Source organism: Arachis hypogaea, chromosome 12 (assembly GCF_003086295.3).
Source record: "Arachis hypogaea cultivar Tifrunner chromosome 12, arahy.Tifrunner.gnm2.J5K5, whole genome shotgun sequence".
NCBI lineage: Eukaryota > Viridiplantae > Streptophyta > Magnoliopsida > Fabales > Fabaceae > Arachis > Arachis hypogaea.
This window is the reverse complement of record NC_092047.1, coordinates 77,139,549-77,159,234: the sequence shown is the minus strand read 5'-3', so window position 1 is coordinate 77,159,234 and position 19,686 is coordinate 77,139,549. Positions and strand designations below refer to the sequence as shown.

At 39.5% G+C, this 19,686-nt stretch overlaps 2 non-coding genes across 2 annotated transcripts; both read right to left on the bottom strand.

Moving 5' to 3' along the window:
- Positions 1-247: 247 nt before the first annotated feature.
- LOC112731647 (small nucleolar RNA R71) lies at positions 248-355 on the bottom strand. Its single transcript, XR_003167417.1, has one exon. It is a non-coding gene; the product is annotated as a small nucleolar RNA R71 (small nucleolar RNA).
- An 8,139-nt stretch (positions 356-8,494) lies between these two features.
- LOC112731703 (small nucleolar RNA R71) lies at positions 8,495-8,602 on the bottom strand. The gene has a single exon (XR_003167469.1). It is a non-coding gene; the product is annotated as a small nucleolar RNA R71 (small nucleolar RNA).
- Between the last annotated feature and the right edge of the window lie 11,084 nt (positions 8,603-19,686).

Sequence of the window (19,686 nt, the reverse complement as noted above, 5' to 3'; positions counted from 1 at the left end):
GAACTGCAAGTTTCATGGACTTCCATCTGAAGATCCTTTTCAGTTCTTAACTGAATTCTTGCAGATATGTGATACTGTTAAGACTAATGGAATAGATCCTGAAGTCTACAGGCTCATGCTTTTCCCTTTTGCTGTAAGAGACAGAGCTAGATTATGGTTGGATTCTCAACCTAAAGACAGCCTGAACTCTTGGGATAAGCTGGTCACGGCTTTCTTAGCCAAGTACTTTCCTCCTCAAAAGCTGAGCAAGCTTAGAGCTGATGTTCAAACCTTCAGACAGAAAGAAGGTGAATCTCTCTATGAAGCTTGGGAAAGATACAAACAGTTGACCAAAAAGTGTCCTTCTGACATGCTTTCAGAATGGACCATCCTGGATATATTCTATGATGGTCTGTCTGAGTTATCTAAGATGTCATTGGATACTTCTGCAGGTGGATCCATTCACCTAAAGAAAACGCCTGCAGAAGCTCAAGAACTCATTGACATGGTTGCTAATAACCAGTTCATGTACACTTCTGAAAGGAATCCTGTGAGTAATGGGACGCCTATGAAGAAGGGAGTTCTTGAGGTTGATACTCTGAATGCCATATTGGCTTAGAATAAAATATTGACTCAGCAAGTCAATATGATTTCTCAGAGTCTGAATGGAATGCAAGCTGCATCCAACAGTACTCAAGAAGCATCTTCTAAAGAAGAAGCTTATGATCCTGAGAACCCTGCAATAGCAGAGGTAAATTACTTAGGTGAACCTTATGGAAACACCTATAACTCAACATGGAGAAATCATCCAAATTTCTCATGGAAGGATCAAAAGCCTCAACAAGGCTTTAATAATGGTGGAAGAAACAGGTTTAGCAATAGCAAGCCTTCTCCATCATCCACTCAGCAACAGACAGAGAACTCTGAACAAAATGCTTCTAATTTAGCAAATCTAGTCTCTGATCTATCTAAGGCCACTGTAAGTTTCATGAATGAAACAAGGTCTTCCATTAGAAATCTGGAAGCACAAGTGGGCCAGCTGAGTAAAAGGATCACTGAAATCCCTCCTAGTACTCTCCCAAGCAATACAGAAGAGAACCCAAAAGGAGAGTGCAAGGCCATTGACATAAGTGCCCTGGCCGAACCTGTGAGGAGAGGAAAGGACGTGAATCCCAAGGAGAAAGACCTCCTGGGATGTCCAGTGATCAATAAGGAGCTTCCCTCTGAGGAACCAAAGGACTCTGAGGCTCATCTAGAGACCATAGAGATCCCATTGAACCTCCTTATGCCCTTCATGAGCTCTGATGAGTATTCCTCTTCTGAAGAGAATGAGGATGTTACTGAAGAGCAAACTGCCAAGTTTCTTGGTGCAATCATGAAGCTGAATGCCAAATTATTTGGCATTGATACTTGGGAAGTTGAACCTCCCTTGTTCATCAATGAACTAAGTGATCTGGATCAACTGACATTGCCTCAGAAGAGACAGGATCCTGGAAAGTTCATAATCCCTTGTACCATAGGCACCATGATCTTTAAGGCTCTGTGTGACCTTGGTTCAGGGATAAACCTCATGCCCCTCTCTGTAATAGAGAAACTGGGAATCTATGGGGTGCAAGCTGCTAAAATCTCATTAGAGATGGCAGACAGCTCTAGAAAACAGGCTTATGGACAAGTAGAGGACGTATTAGTAAAGGTTGAAGGCCTTTACATCCCTGCTGATTTCATAGTCCTGGATACTGGAAAGGAAGAGGATGAATCCATCATCCTAGGAAGACCTTTCCTGGCCACAGCAAGAGCTGTGATTGATGTTGACAGAGGTGAAATATTCCTTCACTGGAATGAGAACTCCCTTGTATTCAAAACTCAAGGATCTCCCTCTGCAACCATGGAGAGAAAGCAGCAAAAGCTTCTCTCCAAGCAGAGTCAACCAGAGCCCCCACAGTCAAACTCTAAGTTGGTGTTGGGAGGCCACAACCAAACTCTAAGTTTGGTGTTGAACTCCCATATCCAAACTCTAAGTTTGGTGTTGGAGAGTCTCAACAAAGCTCTGCACATCTGTGAGGCTCCATGAGAGCCCACTGTCAAGCTATTGACATTAAAGAAGCGCTTGTTGGGAGGCAACCCAATGTTTATCTAATTCTTATTTTTATTGTTTTTCATGTTCTCTTAGGTTCATGATCATGTGGAGTCACAAAATAAACAAAAAAATCAAAAACGGAATCAAAAACAGCAGAAGAAAAATCACACCCTGGAGGAGCATCTGTCTGGCGTTCAAACGCCAGAACAGAGCATAGTTCTGGCGCTGAACGCCCAGAATGGGAGCATCCTGGCGCTGAACGCCCAGAACAAGCATGGTTCTGGCGTTCAACGCCAGAAATGGCAGCAAAGGGGTGTTGAACGCCCAAAATGGGTACCAACCTGGCGCTGAACGCCCAGAGTTGTGTGCAAGGGCATTTTGCATGCCTAAATTGGTGCAGGGATGTAAATGCCTTGACACCTCAGGATCTGTGGACCCCACAGGATCCCCACCTACCTCATCATCTCTCTTTCCATTCATGATCATCCCTTCTGTTTTCCATTTACCACTCACATCCATACACCCACTACCTTCAAAATTCAACATCTCTCCACCACCCAATCCATCCATATGGCCGAATACACACTCTCATCCATCTCCTCTATATCTTCTTCTTATTCTTCTATTCTTTCTTCTTTTGCTCGAGGGCGAGCAACATTCTAAGTTTGGTGTGGTAAAAGCATAGCTTTTTTTATTTTTTTTCCATAACCATTGATGGCACCTAAGGCCAGAGAAACCTCTAGAAAGAGGAAAGGGAAGACAAAAGCTTCCATCAAGGGTCTATAGCTCAGTGGTAGAACATTTGACTGCAAATCAAGAGATCCCTGAGATACCTCAGGGGATACATTTTCTTCCACACAATTATTGGAAGCAACTAAGGGTGGAACATCAAGAGCACTCCATCATCCTTCATAAAATCAGAGAAGATCTAAAAGCAATGAAGGAGGAGCAGCAAAGACAAGGAAGAGACATAGAAGAGCTCAAGGACATCACTAAGGTGGACTCATTCCTTGTTCTTACTTTCTCTGCTTTTCGTTTTCTATGTTATGTGCTTATTTGTGTTTGTGTCTTCATTACATGATCATTAGTAGTAGTAACTATGTCTTAAAGTTATAAATGTCCTATGAATCCATCACCTCTCTTAAATGAAAAATATTTTAATTCAAAAGAACAAGAAGTACATGAGTTTCGAATTTATCCTTGAACTTAGCCTAATTATATTGATGTGGTGACAATGCTTCTTGTTTTCTGAATGTATGCTTGAACAGTGCATATGTCTTTTGAAGTTGTTGTTTAAGAATGTTAAATATGTTGACTCTTGAAAGAATGATGACTAGGAGACATGTTATTTGATAATCTGAAAAATCATAAAAATGATTCTTGAAGCAAGAAAAAGCAGCAAAGAACAAAGCTTGCAGAAAAAAAAAAGAAGAAAAAAATAGGCGAAAAAAAAAAATTAGAAAGAAAAAGAAAAAGCAAGCAGAAAAAGCCAATAACCCTTAAAACCAAAAGGCAAGGGCAAATAAAAAGGATCCCAAGGCTTTGAGCATCAGTGGATAGGAGGGCCTAAAGGAATAAAATCCTGGTCTAAGCGGCTAAACCAAGCTGTCCCTAACCATGTGCTTGTGGCGTGTAGGTGTCAAGTGAAAACTTGAGACTGAGCGGTTAAAGTCAAGGTCCAAAGCAAAAAAAGAGTGTGCTTAAGAACCCTGGACACCTCTACTTGGGGACTTTAGCAAAGCTGAGTCACAATCTGAAAAGGTTCACCCAATTATGTGTCTGTGGCATTTATGTATCCGGTGGTAATACTGGAAAACAAAGTGCTTAGGGCCACGGCCAAGACTCATAAAATAGCTGTGTTCAAGAATCATCATACTGAACTAGGAGAATCAATAACACTATCTGAACTCTGAGTTCCTATAGATGCCAATCATTCTGAACCTCAATGGATAAAGTGAGATGCCAAAACTATTCAAGAGGCAAAAAGCTATAAGTCCCGCTCATATGATTGAAGCTCTGTTTCATTGATAGTTTGGAATTTATAGTATATTCTATTCTTTTTATCCTATTTGATTTTCAGTTGCTTGGGGACAAGCAACAATTTAAGTTTGGTGTTGTGATGAGCGGATAATTTATACGCTTTTTGACATTGTTTTTAGTATGTTTTTAGTAGGATCTAGTTACTTTTAGGGATGTTTTCATTAGTTTTTATGTTAAATTCACATTTCTAGACTTTACTATGAGTTTGTGTGTTTTTCTGTGATTTCAGGTATTTTCTGGCTGAAATTGAGGGACTTGAGCAAAAATCAGATTCAGAGGTTGAAAAAGGACTGCTGATGCTGTTGGATTCTGACCTCCCTGCACTCAAAGTGGATTTTCTGGAGCTACAGAACTCGAAATGGAGCGGTTCCAATTGCGTTGGAAAGTAGACATCCAGGGCTTTCCAGAAATATATAATAGTCCATACTTTGGCCAAGAATTGACGATGTAAACTGGCGTTCAACGCCAGCTTTCTACCCAAATCTAGCGTCCAGCGCCAGAAAAGGATCCAAAACCAGAGTTGAACGCCCAAACTGGCACAAAAACTGGCGTTCAACTCCACAAATGGCCTCTGCACGTGCAACACTTAAGCTCAGCCCAAACACACACCAAGTGGGCCCCGGAAGTGGATTTATACATCAAATACTTACTCATGTAAACCCTAGTAGCTAGTTTATTATAAATAGGACCTCTTACTATTGTATTTGACATCTTTGGACGCCTGGTTCTTAGATAAGAGGGGCTGGCCATCTCGGCCATGCCTGGACCTTTCACTTATGTATTTTCAACGGTAGAGTTTCTACACTCCATAGATTAAGGTGTGGAGCTCTGCTGTTCCTCAAAGATTAATGCAAAGTACTACTATTTTCTATTCAATCCTTCTTATTTCTCTTCTAAGATATCCATTCGCACCCAAGAACGTGATGAAGGTGATGATTATGTGTGACGCTCATCATCCTTCTCAAACCATGAACGCGTGCCTGACGAACACTTCTGTTCTACATGAATTAAGCTAGAATGAGTATCTCTTAGATCTCCTAACCAGAATCTTCGTGGCGTAAGCTAGAATGATGGCGGCATTCAAGAGAATCCGGAAAGTCTAAACCTTGTCTGTGGTATTCCGAGTAGGATTCAATGATTGAATGACTGTGACGAGCTCCTAACTCGCGATTGCAGGGCGTTAGTGACAGACGCAAAAGGATAGTAAATCCTATTCCAGCATGATCGAGAACCGACAGATGAATAGCCGTGCCGTGACAGGGTGCGTGAGCAGATTATTCACTGAGAGGATAAGATGAAGCCATTGACAAGGGTGATGCCTCCAGACGATTAGCCGTGCCGTGACAGGGCATTGGATCATTTTCCCGTGAGATGACCGAAAGTAGCCATTGACAGTGGTGATGTATCACATAAAGCCAGCCATGGAAAGGAGTAAGACTGGTTGGAAGAAGATAGCAGGAAAGCAGAGGTTCAGAGGAACGAAAAGCATCTCTATTCGCTTATCTGAAATTCCTACCAATGAATCTACATAAGTATCTCTATCCCTTTTATTGTTTATTTTAATCTAATAAAATATCATGTTTAAATCCGCCTGACTGAGATTTACAAGGTGACCATAGCTTGCTTCATACCAACAATCTCCGTGGGATTCGACCCTTACTCACGTAAGGTATTACTTGGACGACCCAGTGCACTTGCTGGTTAGTTGTACGGAGTTGTGTCCACACATAGAGCCACAATGAGGATTCAATACAATTATATATTGTTAATCTCACACAAGTACAAAGAACATGGAGATCACAATTTCGTGCACCAAGTTTTTGGCGCCGTTGCCGGGGATTGTTTGAGTTTGGACAACTGACGGTTCATCTTGTTGCTCAGATTAGGTAATTTTCTCTTTATTTTATTTTCAAAAATCTTTCAAAAACTTTTTCAAAAAATTTTTCTTTGTTTTCGTTTTTCTTCAAATAAATTTTCGAAAAATTTAAAATAAAAATGTTTTCAAAAATATATTTTCCTTTCAGAATTTTTAAGAATGAATTCTAGTGTTTCATGAAATATGTTGAATCATATCTGGCTGTAAAGCCATACCCAAACTACTTTGGGATTGGTATTCAACTAATCACTCCAGCCCATGTAATTATATGTTAAAGCTTGGCTGGCTGTTAAGCCATGCCAGACCCTTTGATTGGAGCTTTAAGACTAACATGGCAAGATTCCTGGAATTCATATTAAAAATTTTGGGAATCCTTATTTTTCCTTTTTCTAAATAAATTTTCGAAAAATATAAGTTAAAAATCCAAAAAAATCATAAAATCATAAAAATAAAAAATATTTTGTGTCTCTTGTTTGAGTCTTGAGTCATATCATGAGTTTGGTGTCACTTGCATATGCATCTTGCATTTTTTTCGAAAATATCATGCATTCATAGTGTTCTTCATGATCTTCAAGTTGTTCTTGGTAAGTCTTCTTGTTTGATCTTGATGATTTTTTGTTTTGTGTCTTTTCATGTTTATCATATGCATTCTTGAATTCTTAGTGCGTAAGCATTAGAGAATTCTAAGTTTGGTGTCTTGCATGTTTTCTTTGCATTAAAGATTTTTCAAAATTATGTTCTTGATGTTCATCATGTTCTTCATAATGTTCTTGGTGTTCATCTTGACATTCATAGCGTTCATGCATGCATTCATTGTTTTGATCTAAAAATTCCATGCATTGCATATTTTTCATGTTTTTCATAAAAATTTCAAAAAATCAAAAAAATATCTTTCCTCTTTTCTCTCATCAAATTCGAAAATTTGGATTGACTTTTTCAAAAATTTTAAAATCAAGTTGTTTCTCATGAGTCAAATCAAATTTTCAATTTGAAAATCTTATCTTTTTCAAAATCTTTTTCAAAAATCAAATATTTTTCAAAATTATTAGTTATTTTCGAAAATTTCAAAAAAAAAATATTTTTTAAAAATATTTTTCTTATTTTTATACCAAATTTTCGAAAATAATATAAACAATTAATGTTTTGATTCAAAAATTTGAAGTTTGTTACTTGCTTGTTAAGAAAGATTCAAACTTTAAGTTCTAGAACCATATCTTGTGATTTCTTGTGAATCAAGTCATTAATTGTGATTTTAAAAATCAAATCTTTTTCAAAACTAATTCCTATCATATCTTTTCAAAATATCTTCTTATCTTATCTTTTTCAAAAATATCTTTTCAAAATATCTTTTCTAAACTTCCTAACTTCTTATCTTTTCAAAATTTGTTTCAACTAACTAACTAACTTTTTGTTTGTTTCTTAACTTTTTTCAAAACCTCCTAACTAACTCTCTCTCTCTCTCATTTTCGAAATTATCTTCCTTCTTTTTCAAAAAAAAATATCTTTTCAAAATATCTTTTCTAACTTCCTAACTTCCTATCTTTTCAAAATTTGTTTCAACTAACTAACTAACTTTTTGTTTGTTTCTTAACTTTTTCAAAACCACCTAACTAACTCTCTCTCTCTCAATTTTCGAAAATATCTTCCCTCTTTTTCAAAAATTTCTTTTTAATTAACTAATTATTTTTATTTTTTTTTGAATTCAAAAATTTTCGAAAAATACTAACTAATTTTCAAAAACCAATTTTCAAAAATCACTAACTCTTTTTCAAAATAATTTTCGAAAATTATTCCTCCCCCATCTCATTCTATTCATTCATTCATATCCTAACATCTCATCTCACATTCCAATCCTCACAGTTGTGTTTCTTCCTTTACATCACATCCTTTATCTCCCCCTCTTCTTCTACTTACAAAGGGATCCCTATACTGTGGTATAAAGGATCTCTATTATTATTATCATTTTTCTGTCCATTCTTCCTTGTCATATGAGCAGGAGCAAGGATAAGAACATTCTTGTGGAAGCAGATCCAGAACCTGAAAGGACTCTGAAGAGAAAATTAAGAGAAGCTAAAATACAACAATCCAGAGATAACCTTTCAGAAATTTTCGAACAGGCAGAGGAGATGGCAGCCGAAAATAATAATAATGTAAGGAAGATGCTTGGTGACTTTACTGCACCTAATTCCAATTTACATGGAAGAAGCATCTCCATTCTTGCCATTGGAGCAAACAACTTTGAGCTGAAACCTCAATTAGTTTCTCTGATGCAGCAGAACTGCAAGTTTCATGGACTTCCATCTGAAGATCCTTTTCAGTTCTTAACTGAATTCTTGCAGATATGTGATACTGTTAAGACTAATGGAATAGATCCTGAAGTCTACAGGCTCATGCTTTTCCCTTTTGCTGTAAGAGACAGAGCTAGATTATGGTTGGATTCTCAACCTAAAGACAGCCTGAACTCTTGGGATAAGCTGGTCACGGCTTTCTTAGCCAAGTACTTTCCTCCTCAAAAGCTGAGCAAGCTTAGAGCTGATGTTCAAACCTTCAGACAGAAAGAAGGTGAATTTCTCTATGAAGCTTGGGAAAGATACAAACAGTTGACCAAAAAGTGTCCTTCTGACATGCTTTCAGAATGGACCATCCTGGATATATTCTATGATGGTCTGTCTGAGTTATCTAAGATGTCATTAGATACTTCTGCAGGTGGATCCATTCACCTAAAGAAAACGCCTGCAGAAGCTCAAGAACTCATTGACATGGTTGCTAATAACCAGTTCATGTACACTTCTGAAAGGAATCCTGTGAGTAATGGGACGCCTATGAAGAAGGGAGTTCTTGAGGTTGATACTCTGAATGCCATATTGGCTCAGAATAAAATATTGACTCAGCAAGTCAATATGATTTCTCAGAGTCTGAATGGAATGCAAGCTGCATCCAACAGTACTCAAGAAGCATCTTCTAAAGAAGAAGCTTATGATCCTGAGAACCCTGCAATAGCAAAGGTAAATTACTTAGGTGAACCTTATGGAAACACCTATAACTCAACATGGAGAAATCATCCAAATTTCTCATGGAAGGATCAAAAGCCTCAACAAGGAGCAATAGCAAGCCTTCTCCATCATCCACTCAGCAACAGACAGAGAACTCTGAACAAAATGCTTCTAATTTAGCAAATCTAGTCTCTGATCTATCTAAGGCCACTGTAAGTTTCATGAATGAAACAAGGTCTTCCATTAGAAATCTGGAAGCACAAGTGGGCCAGCTGAGTAAAAGGATCACTGAAATCCCTCCTAGTACTCTCCCAAGCAATACAGAAGAGAACCCAAAAGGAGAGTGCAAGGCCATTGACATAAGTGCCCTGGCCGAACCTGTGAGGAGAGGAAAGGACGTGAATCCCAAGGAGGAAGACCTCCTGGGACGTCCAGTGATCAATAAGGAGCTTCCCTCTGAGGAACCAAAGGACTCTGAGGCTCATCTAGAGACCATAGAGATCCCATTGAACCTCCTTATGCCCTTCATGAGCTCTGATGAGTATTCCTCTTCTGAAGAGAATGAGGATGTTACTGAAGAGCAAACTGCCAAGTTTCTTGGTGCAATCATGAAGCTGAATGCCAAATTATTTGGCATTGATACTTGGGAAGTTGAACCTCCCTTGTTCATCAATGAACTAAGTGATCTGGATCAACTGACATTGCCTCAGAAGAGACAGGATCCTGGAAAGTTCATAATCCCTTGTACCATAGGCACCATGATCTTTAAGGCTCTGTGTGACCTTGGTTCAGGGATAAACCTCATGCCCCTCTCTGTAATAGAGAAACTGGGAATCTATGGGGTGCAAGCTGCTAAAATCTCATTAGAGATGGCAGACAGCTCTAGAAAACAGGCTTATGGACAAGTAGAGGACGTATTAGTAAAGGTTGAAGGCCTTTACATCCCTGCTGATTTCATAGTCCTGGATACTGGAAAGGAAGAGGATGAATCCATCATCCTAGGAAGACCTTTCCTGGCCACAGCAAGAGCTGTGATTGATGTTGACAGAGGTGAAATATTCCTTCACTGGAATGAGAACTCCCTTGTATTCAAAACTCAAGGATCTCCCTCTGCAACCATGGAGAGAAAGCAGCAAAAGCTTCTCTCCAAGCAGAGTCAACCAGAGCCCCCACAGTCAAACTCTAAGTTGGTGTTGGGAGGCCACAACCAAACTCTAAGTTTGGTGTTGAACTCCCATATCCAAACTCTAAGTTTGGTGTTGGAGAGTCTCAACAAAGCTCTGCACATCTGTGAGGCTCCATGAGAGCCCACTGTCAAGCTATTGACATTAAAGAAGCGCTTGTTGGGAGGCAACCCAATGTTTATCTAATTCTTATTTTTATTGTTTTTCATGTTCTCTTAGGTTCATGATCATGTGGAGTCACAAAATAAACAAAAAAATCAAAAACGGAATCAAAAACAGCAGAAGAAAAATCACACCCTGGAGGAGCATCTGTCTGGCGTTCAAACGCCAGAACAGAGCATAGTTCTGGCGCTGAACGCCCAGAATGGGAGCATCCTGGCGCTGAACGCCCAGAACAAGCATGGTTCTGGCGTTCAACGCCAGAAATGGCAGCAAAGGGGTGTTGAACGCCCAAAATGGGCACCAACCTGGCGCTGAACGCCCAGAGTTGTGTGCAAGGGCATTTTGCATGCCTAAATTGGTGCAGGGATGTAAATGCCTTGACACCTCAGGATCTGTGGACCCCACAGGATCCCCACCTACCTCATCATCTCTCTTTCCATTCATGATCATCCCTTCTGTTTTCCATTTATCACTCACATCCATACACCCACTACCTTCAAAATTCAACATCTCTCCACCACCCAATCCCATCCATATGGCCGAATACACACTCTCATCCATCTCCTCTATATCTTCTTCTTATTCTTCTATTCTTTCTTCTTTTGCTCGAGGGCGAGCAACATTCTAAGTTTGGTGTGGTAAAAGCATAGCTTTTTTTATTTTTTTTCCATAACCATTGATGGCACCTAAGGCCAGAGAAACCTCTAGAAAGAGGAAAGGGAAGACAAAAGCTTCCATCAAGGGTCTATAGCTCAGTGGTAGAACATTTGACTGCAAATCAAGAGATCCCTGAGATACCTCAGGGGATACATTTTCTTCCACACAATTATTGGAAGCAACTAAGGGTGGAACATCAAGAGCACTCCATCATCCTTCATAAAATCAGAGAAGATCTAAAAGCAATGAAGGAGGAGCAGCAAAGACAAGGAAGAGACATAGAAGAGCTCAAGGACATCACTAAGGTGGACTCATTCCTTGTTCTTACTTTCTCTGCTTTTCGTTTTCTATGTTATGTGCTTATTTGTGTTTGTGTCTTCATTACATGATCATTAGTAGTAGTAACTATGTCTTAAAGTTATAAATGTCCTATGAATCCATCACCTCTCTTAAATGAAAAATGTTTTAATTCAAAAGAACAAGAAGTACATGAGTTTCGAATTTATCCTTGAACTTAGCCTAATTATATTGATGTGGTGACAATGCTTCTTGTTTTCTGAATGTATGCTTGAACAGTGCATATGTCTTTTGAAGTTGTTGTTTAAGAATGTTAAATATGTTGACTCTTGAAAGAATGATGACTAGGAGACATGTTATTTGATAATCTGAAAAATCATAAAAATGATTCTTGAAGCAAGAAAAAGCAGCAAAGAACAAAGCTTGCAGAAAAAAAAAAGAAGAAAAAAATAGGCGAAAAAAAAAATTAGAAAGAAAAAGAAAAAGCAAGCAGAAAAAGCCAATAACCCTTAAAACCAAAAGGCAAGGGCAAATAAAAAGGATCCCAAGGCTTTGAGCATCAGTGGATAGGAGGGCCTAAAGGAATAAAATCCTGGTCTAAGCGGCTAAACCAAGCTGTCCCTAACCATGTGCTTGTGGCGTGTAGGTGTCAAGTGAAAACTTGAGACTGAGCGGTTAAAGTCAAGGTCCAAAGCAAAAAAAGAGTGTGCTTAAGAACCCTGGACACCTCTACTTGGGGACTTTAGCAAAGCTGAGTCACAATCTGAAAAGGTTCACCCAATTATGTGTCTGTGGCATTTATGTATCCGGTGGTAATACTGGAAAACAAAGTGCTTAGGGCCACGGCCAAGACTCATAAAATAGCTGTGTTCAAGAATCATCATACTGAACTAGGAGAATCAATAACACTATCTGAACTCTGAGTTCCTATAGATGCCAATCATTCTGAACCTCAATGGATAAAGTGAGATGCCAAAACTATTCAAGAGGCAAAAAGCTATAAGTCCCGCTCATATGATTGAAGCTCTGTTTCATTGATAGTTTGGAATTTATAGTATATTCTATTCTTTTTATCCTATTTGATTTTCAGTTGCTTGGGGACAAGCAACAATTTAAGTTTGGTGTTGTGATGAGCGGATAATTTATACGCTTTTTGACATTGTTTTTAGTATGTTTTTAGTAGGATCTAGTTACTTTTAGGGATGTTTTCATTAGTTTTTATGTTAAATTCACATTTCTGGACTTTACTATGAGTTTGTGTGTTTTTCTGTGATTTCAGGTATTTTCTGGCTGAAATTGAGGGACTTGAGCAAAAATCAGATTCAGAGGTTGAAAAAGGACTGCTGATGCTGTTGGATTCTGACCTCCCTGCACTCAAAGTGGATTTTCTGGAGCTACAGAACTCGAAATGGAGCGGTTCCAATTGCGTTGGAAAGTAGACATCCAGGGCTTTCCAGAAATATATAATAGTCCATACTTTGGCCAAGAATTGACGACGTAAACTGGCGTTCAACGCCAGCTTTCTACCCAAATCTAGCGTCCAGCGCCAGAAAAGGATCCAAAACCAGAGTTGAACGCCCAAACTGGCACAAAAACTGGCGTTCAACTCCACAAATGGCCTCTGCACGTGCAACACTTAAGCTCAGCCCAAACACACACCAAGTGGGCCCTGGAAGTGGATTTATACATCAAATACTTACTCATGTAAACCCTAGTAGCTAGTTTATTATAAATAGGACCTCTTACTATTGTATTTGACATCTTTGGACGCCTGGTTCTTAGATAAAAGGGGCTGGCCATCTCGGCCATGCCTGGACCTTTCACTTATGTATTTTCAACGGTAGAGTTTCTACACTCCATAGATTAAGGTGTGGAGCTCTGCTGTTCCTCAAAGATTAATGCAAAGTACTACTATTTTCTATTCAATCCTTCTTATTTCTCTTCTAAGATATCCATTCGCACCCAAGAACGTGATGAAGGTGATGATTATGTGTGACGCTCATCATCCTTCTCAAACCATGAACGCGTGCCTGACGAACACTTCTGTTCTACATGAATTAAGCTAGAATGAGTATCTCTTAGATCTCCTAACCAGAATCTTCGTGGCGTAAGCTAGAATGATGGCGGCATTCAAGAGAATCCGGAAAGTCTAAACCTTGTCTGTGGTATTCCGAGTAGGATTCAATGATTGAATGACTGTGACGAGCTCCTAACTCGCGATTGCAGGGCGTTAGTGACAGACGCAAAAGGATAGTAAATCCTATTCCAGCATGATCGAGAACCGACAGATGAATAGCCGTGCCGTGACAGGGTGCGTGAGCAGATTATTCACTGAGAGGATAAGATGAAGCCATTGACAAAGGTGATGCCTCCAGACGATTAGCCGTGCCGTGACAGGGCATTGGATCATTTTCCCGTGAGATGACCGAAAGTAGCCATTGACAGTGGTGATGTATCACATAAAGCCAGCCATGGAAAGGAGTAAGACTGGTTGGATGAAGATAGCAGGAAAGCAGAGGTTCAGAGTAACGAAAAGCATCTCCATTCGCTTATCTGAAATTCCTACCAATGAATCTACATAAGTATCTCTATCCCTTTTATTGTTTATTTTAATCTAATAAAATATCATGTTTAAATCCGCCTGACTGAGATTTACAAGGTGACCATAGCTTGCTTCATACCAACAATCTCCGTGGGATTCGACCCTTACTCACGTAAGGTATTACTTGGACGACCCAGTGCACTTGCTGGTTAGTTGTACGGAGTTGTGTCCACACATAGAGCCACAATGAGGATTCAATACAATTATATATTGTTAATCTCACACAAGTACAAAGAACATGGAGATCACAATTTCATGCACCATTTCTCCTATGGCAAGTTGTGTGTTAGTGGATCACCGTTGTCAATGGTTACCATCCATCCTCTCAGTGAAAATGGTCCAGGTGCGCTGTGACCGCACGGCTAATCATCTGTCGGTTCTCACTCATGCTGGAATAGGATCCATTGATCCTTTTGCGTCTGTCACTACGCCCAACCCTTGTGAGTTTAAAGCTTGTCATAGTCATTCAATCCCTGAATCCTACTCGGAATACCACAGACAAGGTTTAGACTTTCCGGATTCTTAAGAATGCTGCCAATGGATTCTAGCTTATACCACGAAGATTCTGATTAAGGAATCCAAGAGATACTCATTCAATCGAAGGTAGAACAGAAGTGGTTGTCAGGCACGCGTTCATAGGTTGAGAATGGTGATGAGTGTCACGGATCATCACATCCATCATATTGAAGTGCGAATGAACATCTTAGATAGAAACAAGCGTGTTTGAATAGAAAACAGAAATAATTGCATTAATTAATCAGGACACAGCAGAGCTCCTCACCCCCAACAATGGAGTTTAGAGACTCATGCCGTCAAAGAGTACAAAGTTCAGATCTAAATTGTCATGAGGTACAGAATAAATCTCTAAAAGTTGTTTAAATACTCAACTAGTAACCTAGGTTTACAGAAAACGAATAAACTAAGATAGATGGTGCAGAAATCCACTTATGGGGCCCACTTGGTGTGTGCTGGGGCTGAGACTTAAGCTTCACACGTGCCTAGGCTGTTTCCAGAGTTGAACGCCAGGTTGTAACCTGTTTCTGGCGTTCAACTCCAACTTGTAACTTGTTTCTGGCGTTTAACGCCAGAATGTAACATGGAACTGGCGTTGAACGCCAGTTTATGTCATCTATCCTTGAGTAAAGTATAGACTATTATATATTTCTGGAAAGCACTGGATGTCTACTTTCCAACGCAATTGAGAGCGCACCAATTGGACTCTTGTAGCCCCAAAAAATCCATTCCGAGTGCAGGGAGGTCAGAATCCAACAGCATCATTAGTCATTTTTCAGCCTGAATCAGATTTTTGCTCAGCTCCCTCAATTTCAGCCAGAAAATACCTGAAATTACAGAAAAATACACAAACTCATAGTAAAGTCCAGAAATATGAATTTTGCCTAGAAACTAATGAAAGTATACTAAAAACTAACTAAAATATACTAAAAACTACATGAAATTAACCCCAAAAAGCGTATAAAATATCCGCTCATTAAGTCTCCTCTTACGCTTTATGCCACAAAGCTTCCTGAGTTGGCTGTCTGTTTTAAGAATACCGTACTCAAGTGGGATAGGAAGATGAATAGAGATAAGTTTTACCCACTCAAGTGAAGGAGTAGACGACAACCTAGGTGGAGAAGTCTCCAACATTCTTGACAAAGCGTACTCAACTCCCGTCCATCCTTTTTGAAGGGCTTCGACTTCCACATCATTTGCAGACTCAATTAGAGAAGAGTCTTCATACTCAAGGAGTTCGTTTGCGGATGTAGATTTATCACTGGGAGGACTTGATGCATGATTCTCATCACCAAGGGAACTTACTTCTTGATCTTTCCCATCCAAGTCTTCATAAGGAATATGCCATGGAGGTTGTGCACTGGCCTTCTTGACATCAATTTCAATCCTATTGGAGGGTTACTCTACAATTCTAGATTACCATGGAGGTTCAGCATCTCCTAAATCTTCAACCACTTCTTCCTCTGCAATTGTTATGGCTTCCTCCACTTGTTCCAATACAAAGCCATGTTTCTCATTGTCCACCGGAGTTTCTAGCGTCTCTTTCATGCTACGCTCTTCTTTTGATTCTCCACATGTATCCATGGGAGTATTTTGAGTGATCAGATGTTAGAAAGCTAATCGATTTACTACCTCGGTAAAGGCAGTCGCGAATTCTAGTACTCCCCGTTTCATCTCTCTTTGCCCTTGAAGAAGAACACCAAGAGTGTCATGCGTTAAAGGTTGAGTGGATATGAGGTCTCATAACTTGGGAGGAAAGGTTCATGATAAGAGGGTGATTCATCACTCTCCATCTTTTCCACTTGTTGCACAGCACACTTCAATTTTTTGTTCTCAATTTGAGATTCTTTAGCCATGAAAGCTTCGGGTGCCATTCGGTTTACTGCTCAGTCCAACTGACGCAGGGTTGCTTGAAATTGATCCATTGTTTTCTTGAGACGATCTCTTGACTCTTGTTCTGCTTAGATATCATAAGTAGGATCATAAGGCTCTTGGATTGATGGATATGGATGTGGTGTATATGGAGGTGGTGGTCCTTGGGAGTAACTGGGTTGGAATTAGGGTGGATCTATGTATGGCTCATATGACTCATAGGGTGGTTGATATGGTGGATATGGGTTAGAATCATGTGATGGTGTTTGGTAGTAGGGGGCTTGTGAGTGGTGGTCCAGAGTTGTGTTGAGGAGGTGGTTCATAAGCATATGGTGGGATTTGTTGGTAAGGGGGTCCACCATATTCATCATCTTGGTACGCTCCCTGGAATGGCTCTTGACTATAGTAATTTGGTGGAGGTTGGTTGTCACGAAGAGGTCCACCATAACTATTGTCTTGGCATGCATTGTGGAATGGTCGTGGTCCATGGTATCTTGGAGGGTGTTGTTGCCTAAAGGGTTGATCAGATCCTCGTGGCTCCTTCCATCTCTGATTGTTTTGACCTTGATGCATGTTCCTGTTATAATTTCCATTTCTTGCAACAGCATTGGAACCAAACTCAAAGCGATGGGGGTGAGAACTCATAATAGCTAAATTAAAAACGAAAATAAAAACAAGCAAAATAAAATATTTACAGTAACCAATAATAAGGCACACGTTTGCAATTCCCCGGCAACGGCACCATTTTGATGATCTTGGTTCTTGCTAGTATAGAATTATATAAAAAAATGTTATCGCATTGTAAGTATAGTTTCTAAACCAACAGAGAATCCTTTCGTACAAAAGTTTGGTTGTCACAAGTAACAAAACCCAATAAAATTGATAACCGAAGTATTGAAACCTCGGGTCGTCTTCTCAAGGAATTGCAAGGAGGTATGATTTATTATTGGTTATGTAAAAAGATATATTTTTGGGTTTTTGAAATAGGGAACAAGTAATTTAAATAACAAGAAAAATAAATTAATAATTAATAAAATCTCTTGGCAAGGTATGAGAAATTGAAGTCCTATCCTAGTTATCCTTATCAGGTGTGATGAGAATTGGATTCTGCTCCCACTTTAATTAACCCTTGCTAAACAAAGGAGAGTCAAGTGGACTAATTAATTTGATCATCAAGTCCTAGTCAACTCCTATGGAAAGACTAGAGTTATTGGAGTATAAATTAACCAGCAAAGAATTCCAATTTCAATCAACAGCTGAGTTTGATAACTCAAGTGTTATTAATTACTTAACCAAAGCCAAAAGGAGAAAATATCTTAAATTAAATTAAAAGCATTCATAAATAAATTAAAGCAAAATCAAATATGAAATACCTCAATTTATATTAATTAAGAAAATCCTAACATGAATGGTTCATAAGCCAAATTGAAAAGATAAATGACAATTAAAGTAATAGAATCAATAAAGGTAGAAAATAAATTAAAGGAATATTGAACCTGTGATGAAGAGAAGTAGCCTAAACATAATAGAAATTCTAATCCTAAATCCTAAGAGAGAGGAGAGAACCTCTCTCTCTAAAAACTACATTTAAAACCTAAAATTGTGAATTGAAAGCGTGTTGAGTCTCTGCATGTATCCTGACTTTAATCTGTGTTTCTGGGCCGAAAACTGGGTTAAAACGTGGCCCGAAATCGCCCCCAGCGTATTCTGTAATTTCTACAGATCGCGCAAGTCACGCGTACGCGTCACTGGCCGAATTCCCTTTCCACGCGTGCGCGTCAGGCGCGCGCTCGCGTCGTTGTGCTGATCTGCTTCCACGCGTACACGTCAAGCATGCGTACGCGTCGCTGTGATTTTCTCCGTTTTGCACGCACGCGTGAGCCATGCGTGCGCGTCACTTCTCGTTGGTTGTCTCCTTTATTTCTTGTGCTCTTTCCATTTTTGCAAGCTTCCTCTCCATTCTCTAAGTCATTCCAGCCTTATAAAGCCTGAAACACTTAACGCATAGATCACGGCATCGAATGGTAATAAAGAAAAAATTAAAATACACAATTTAAAGCTTTAGGAAGCAAGTTTTCAATCATAGAATAAATCCAGGAAGGAATTGTAAAACCATGCAAATCATATGAATAAGTGGGTGAAAAGCTGATAAAAACCACTCAAATTAGCACAAGATAAACCATAAAATAGTGGTTTATCAGTATTCCATTCCCATCCTTCTATTTCTAAGGACTTCCACCTCTTCACAAGTTTTCTCAAATGTAATCCTTTGTTCAACAATTTTATCTAAACCTTTTCTCTTACTCAAATCATAATAGGGAGAGTGAGAAAAATTTACCTCCTCAATGCTTTCAAATCCAACGGGAGAGGGTTCTTCATGCTCAAAGGATTCTTCACCACTAAGACTTGATGCTTGATCTTTATCGCCAAGGGAACTCAATTCTTGCTCTATCCCATCCTATTCTTCATATGGAATATGCTTCGGAAGGTGTGCACTTTCCTCCTTAGCATCAAATTCAATCTTCTTGGAGGGGTTCTCTTCAACTCTATGTTCCCATGGAGGCTCCGCATCTCCTAAGTCTTCAACCACTTCTTCCTTGTCTTCAACAATTGTAGCTTCCTCCAGTTGTTCTAATACAAAGCAACTTCCCTCATTCTCCACCAATATCTCCTTCATGTTGTGCTCTTCATTTGATTCTCCACATGTAGCCATGGGAGTTCCTTGAGTGTTCAAGTATTGGGATGCTAACCGGTTTACCACCTCGTCCAAGGCGGCCGTGAATTGTTACACATCCTTTTTCATTTCCTCTTGTCCTTGAACAAGAACATCAAGTATTTCATCTATTGGAGGTTGGGGTGGATGAAAGGGTTCATGATCTTGGGAGAAGTATTTATAGTAGGAAGGTGGTTCTTCTTGGTAGAGTTGTGGTGGTTCAATATTTTCCATTCTTTCCACTTGTTGCACAACACACTCCATGGTTGCTTGAAATTGATCCAATGCTTCCTTGAGAAGATTCCTTGACTCTTGTTCCTCTTGGATATCATGAGTAGGGTCATATGGCTCTTGGATTGAAGGACATGAGTATTCGTCCATAGGAGGTTGTGGTGGAAAGTAGTATTCATCTTGTGGTTGAAAATTTGCATACATTAGAGGTGGTTCATCTTGGTAGTAGTATGGAGGGGGTGGCTCTATGTGTGGTTCATATGGCTCATATGGTTGTTGGTAGGGTGGATATGAATTAGGGTCATATGAGGGTGGTTAGTAAGAAGGGACTTGTGAGTATGGTTGAGGGTTATGTTGAGGGTATGGCTCATAGGCATATGGTGGTGGTTCTTGAAAGTCACAAGGATATTCACCATAGCCATTGGATTGATGTGCATCATAGAATGACTCTTCTTCATAGTGCATTGGTGGAGGTTGTTGCCATGAGGAT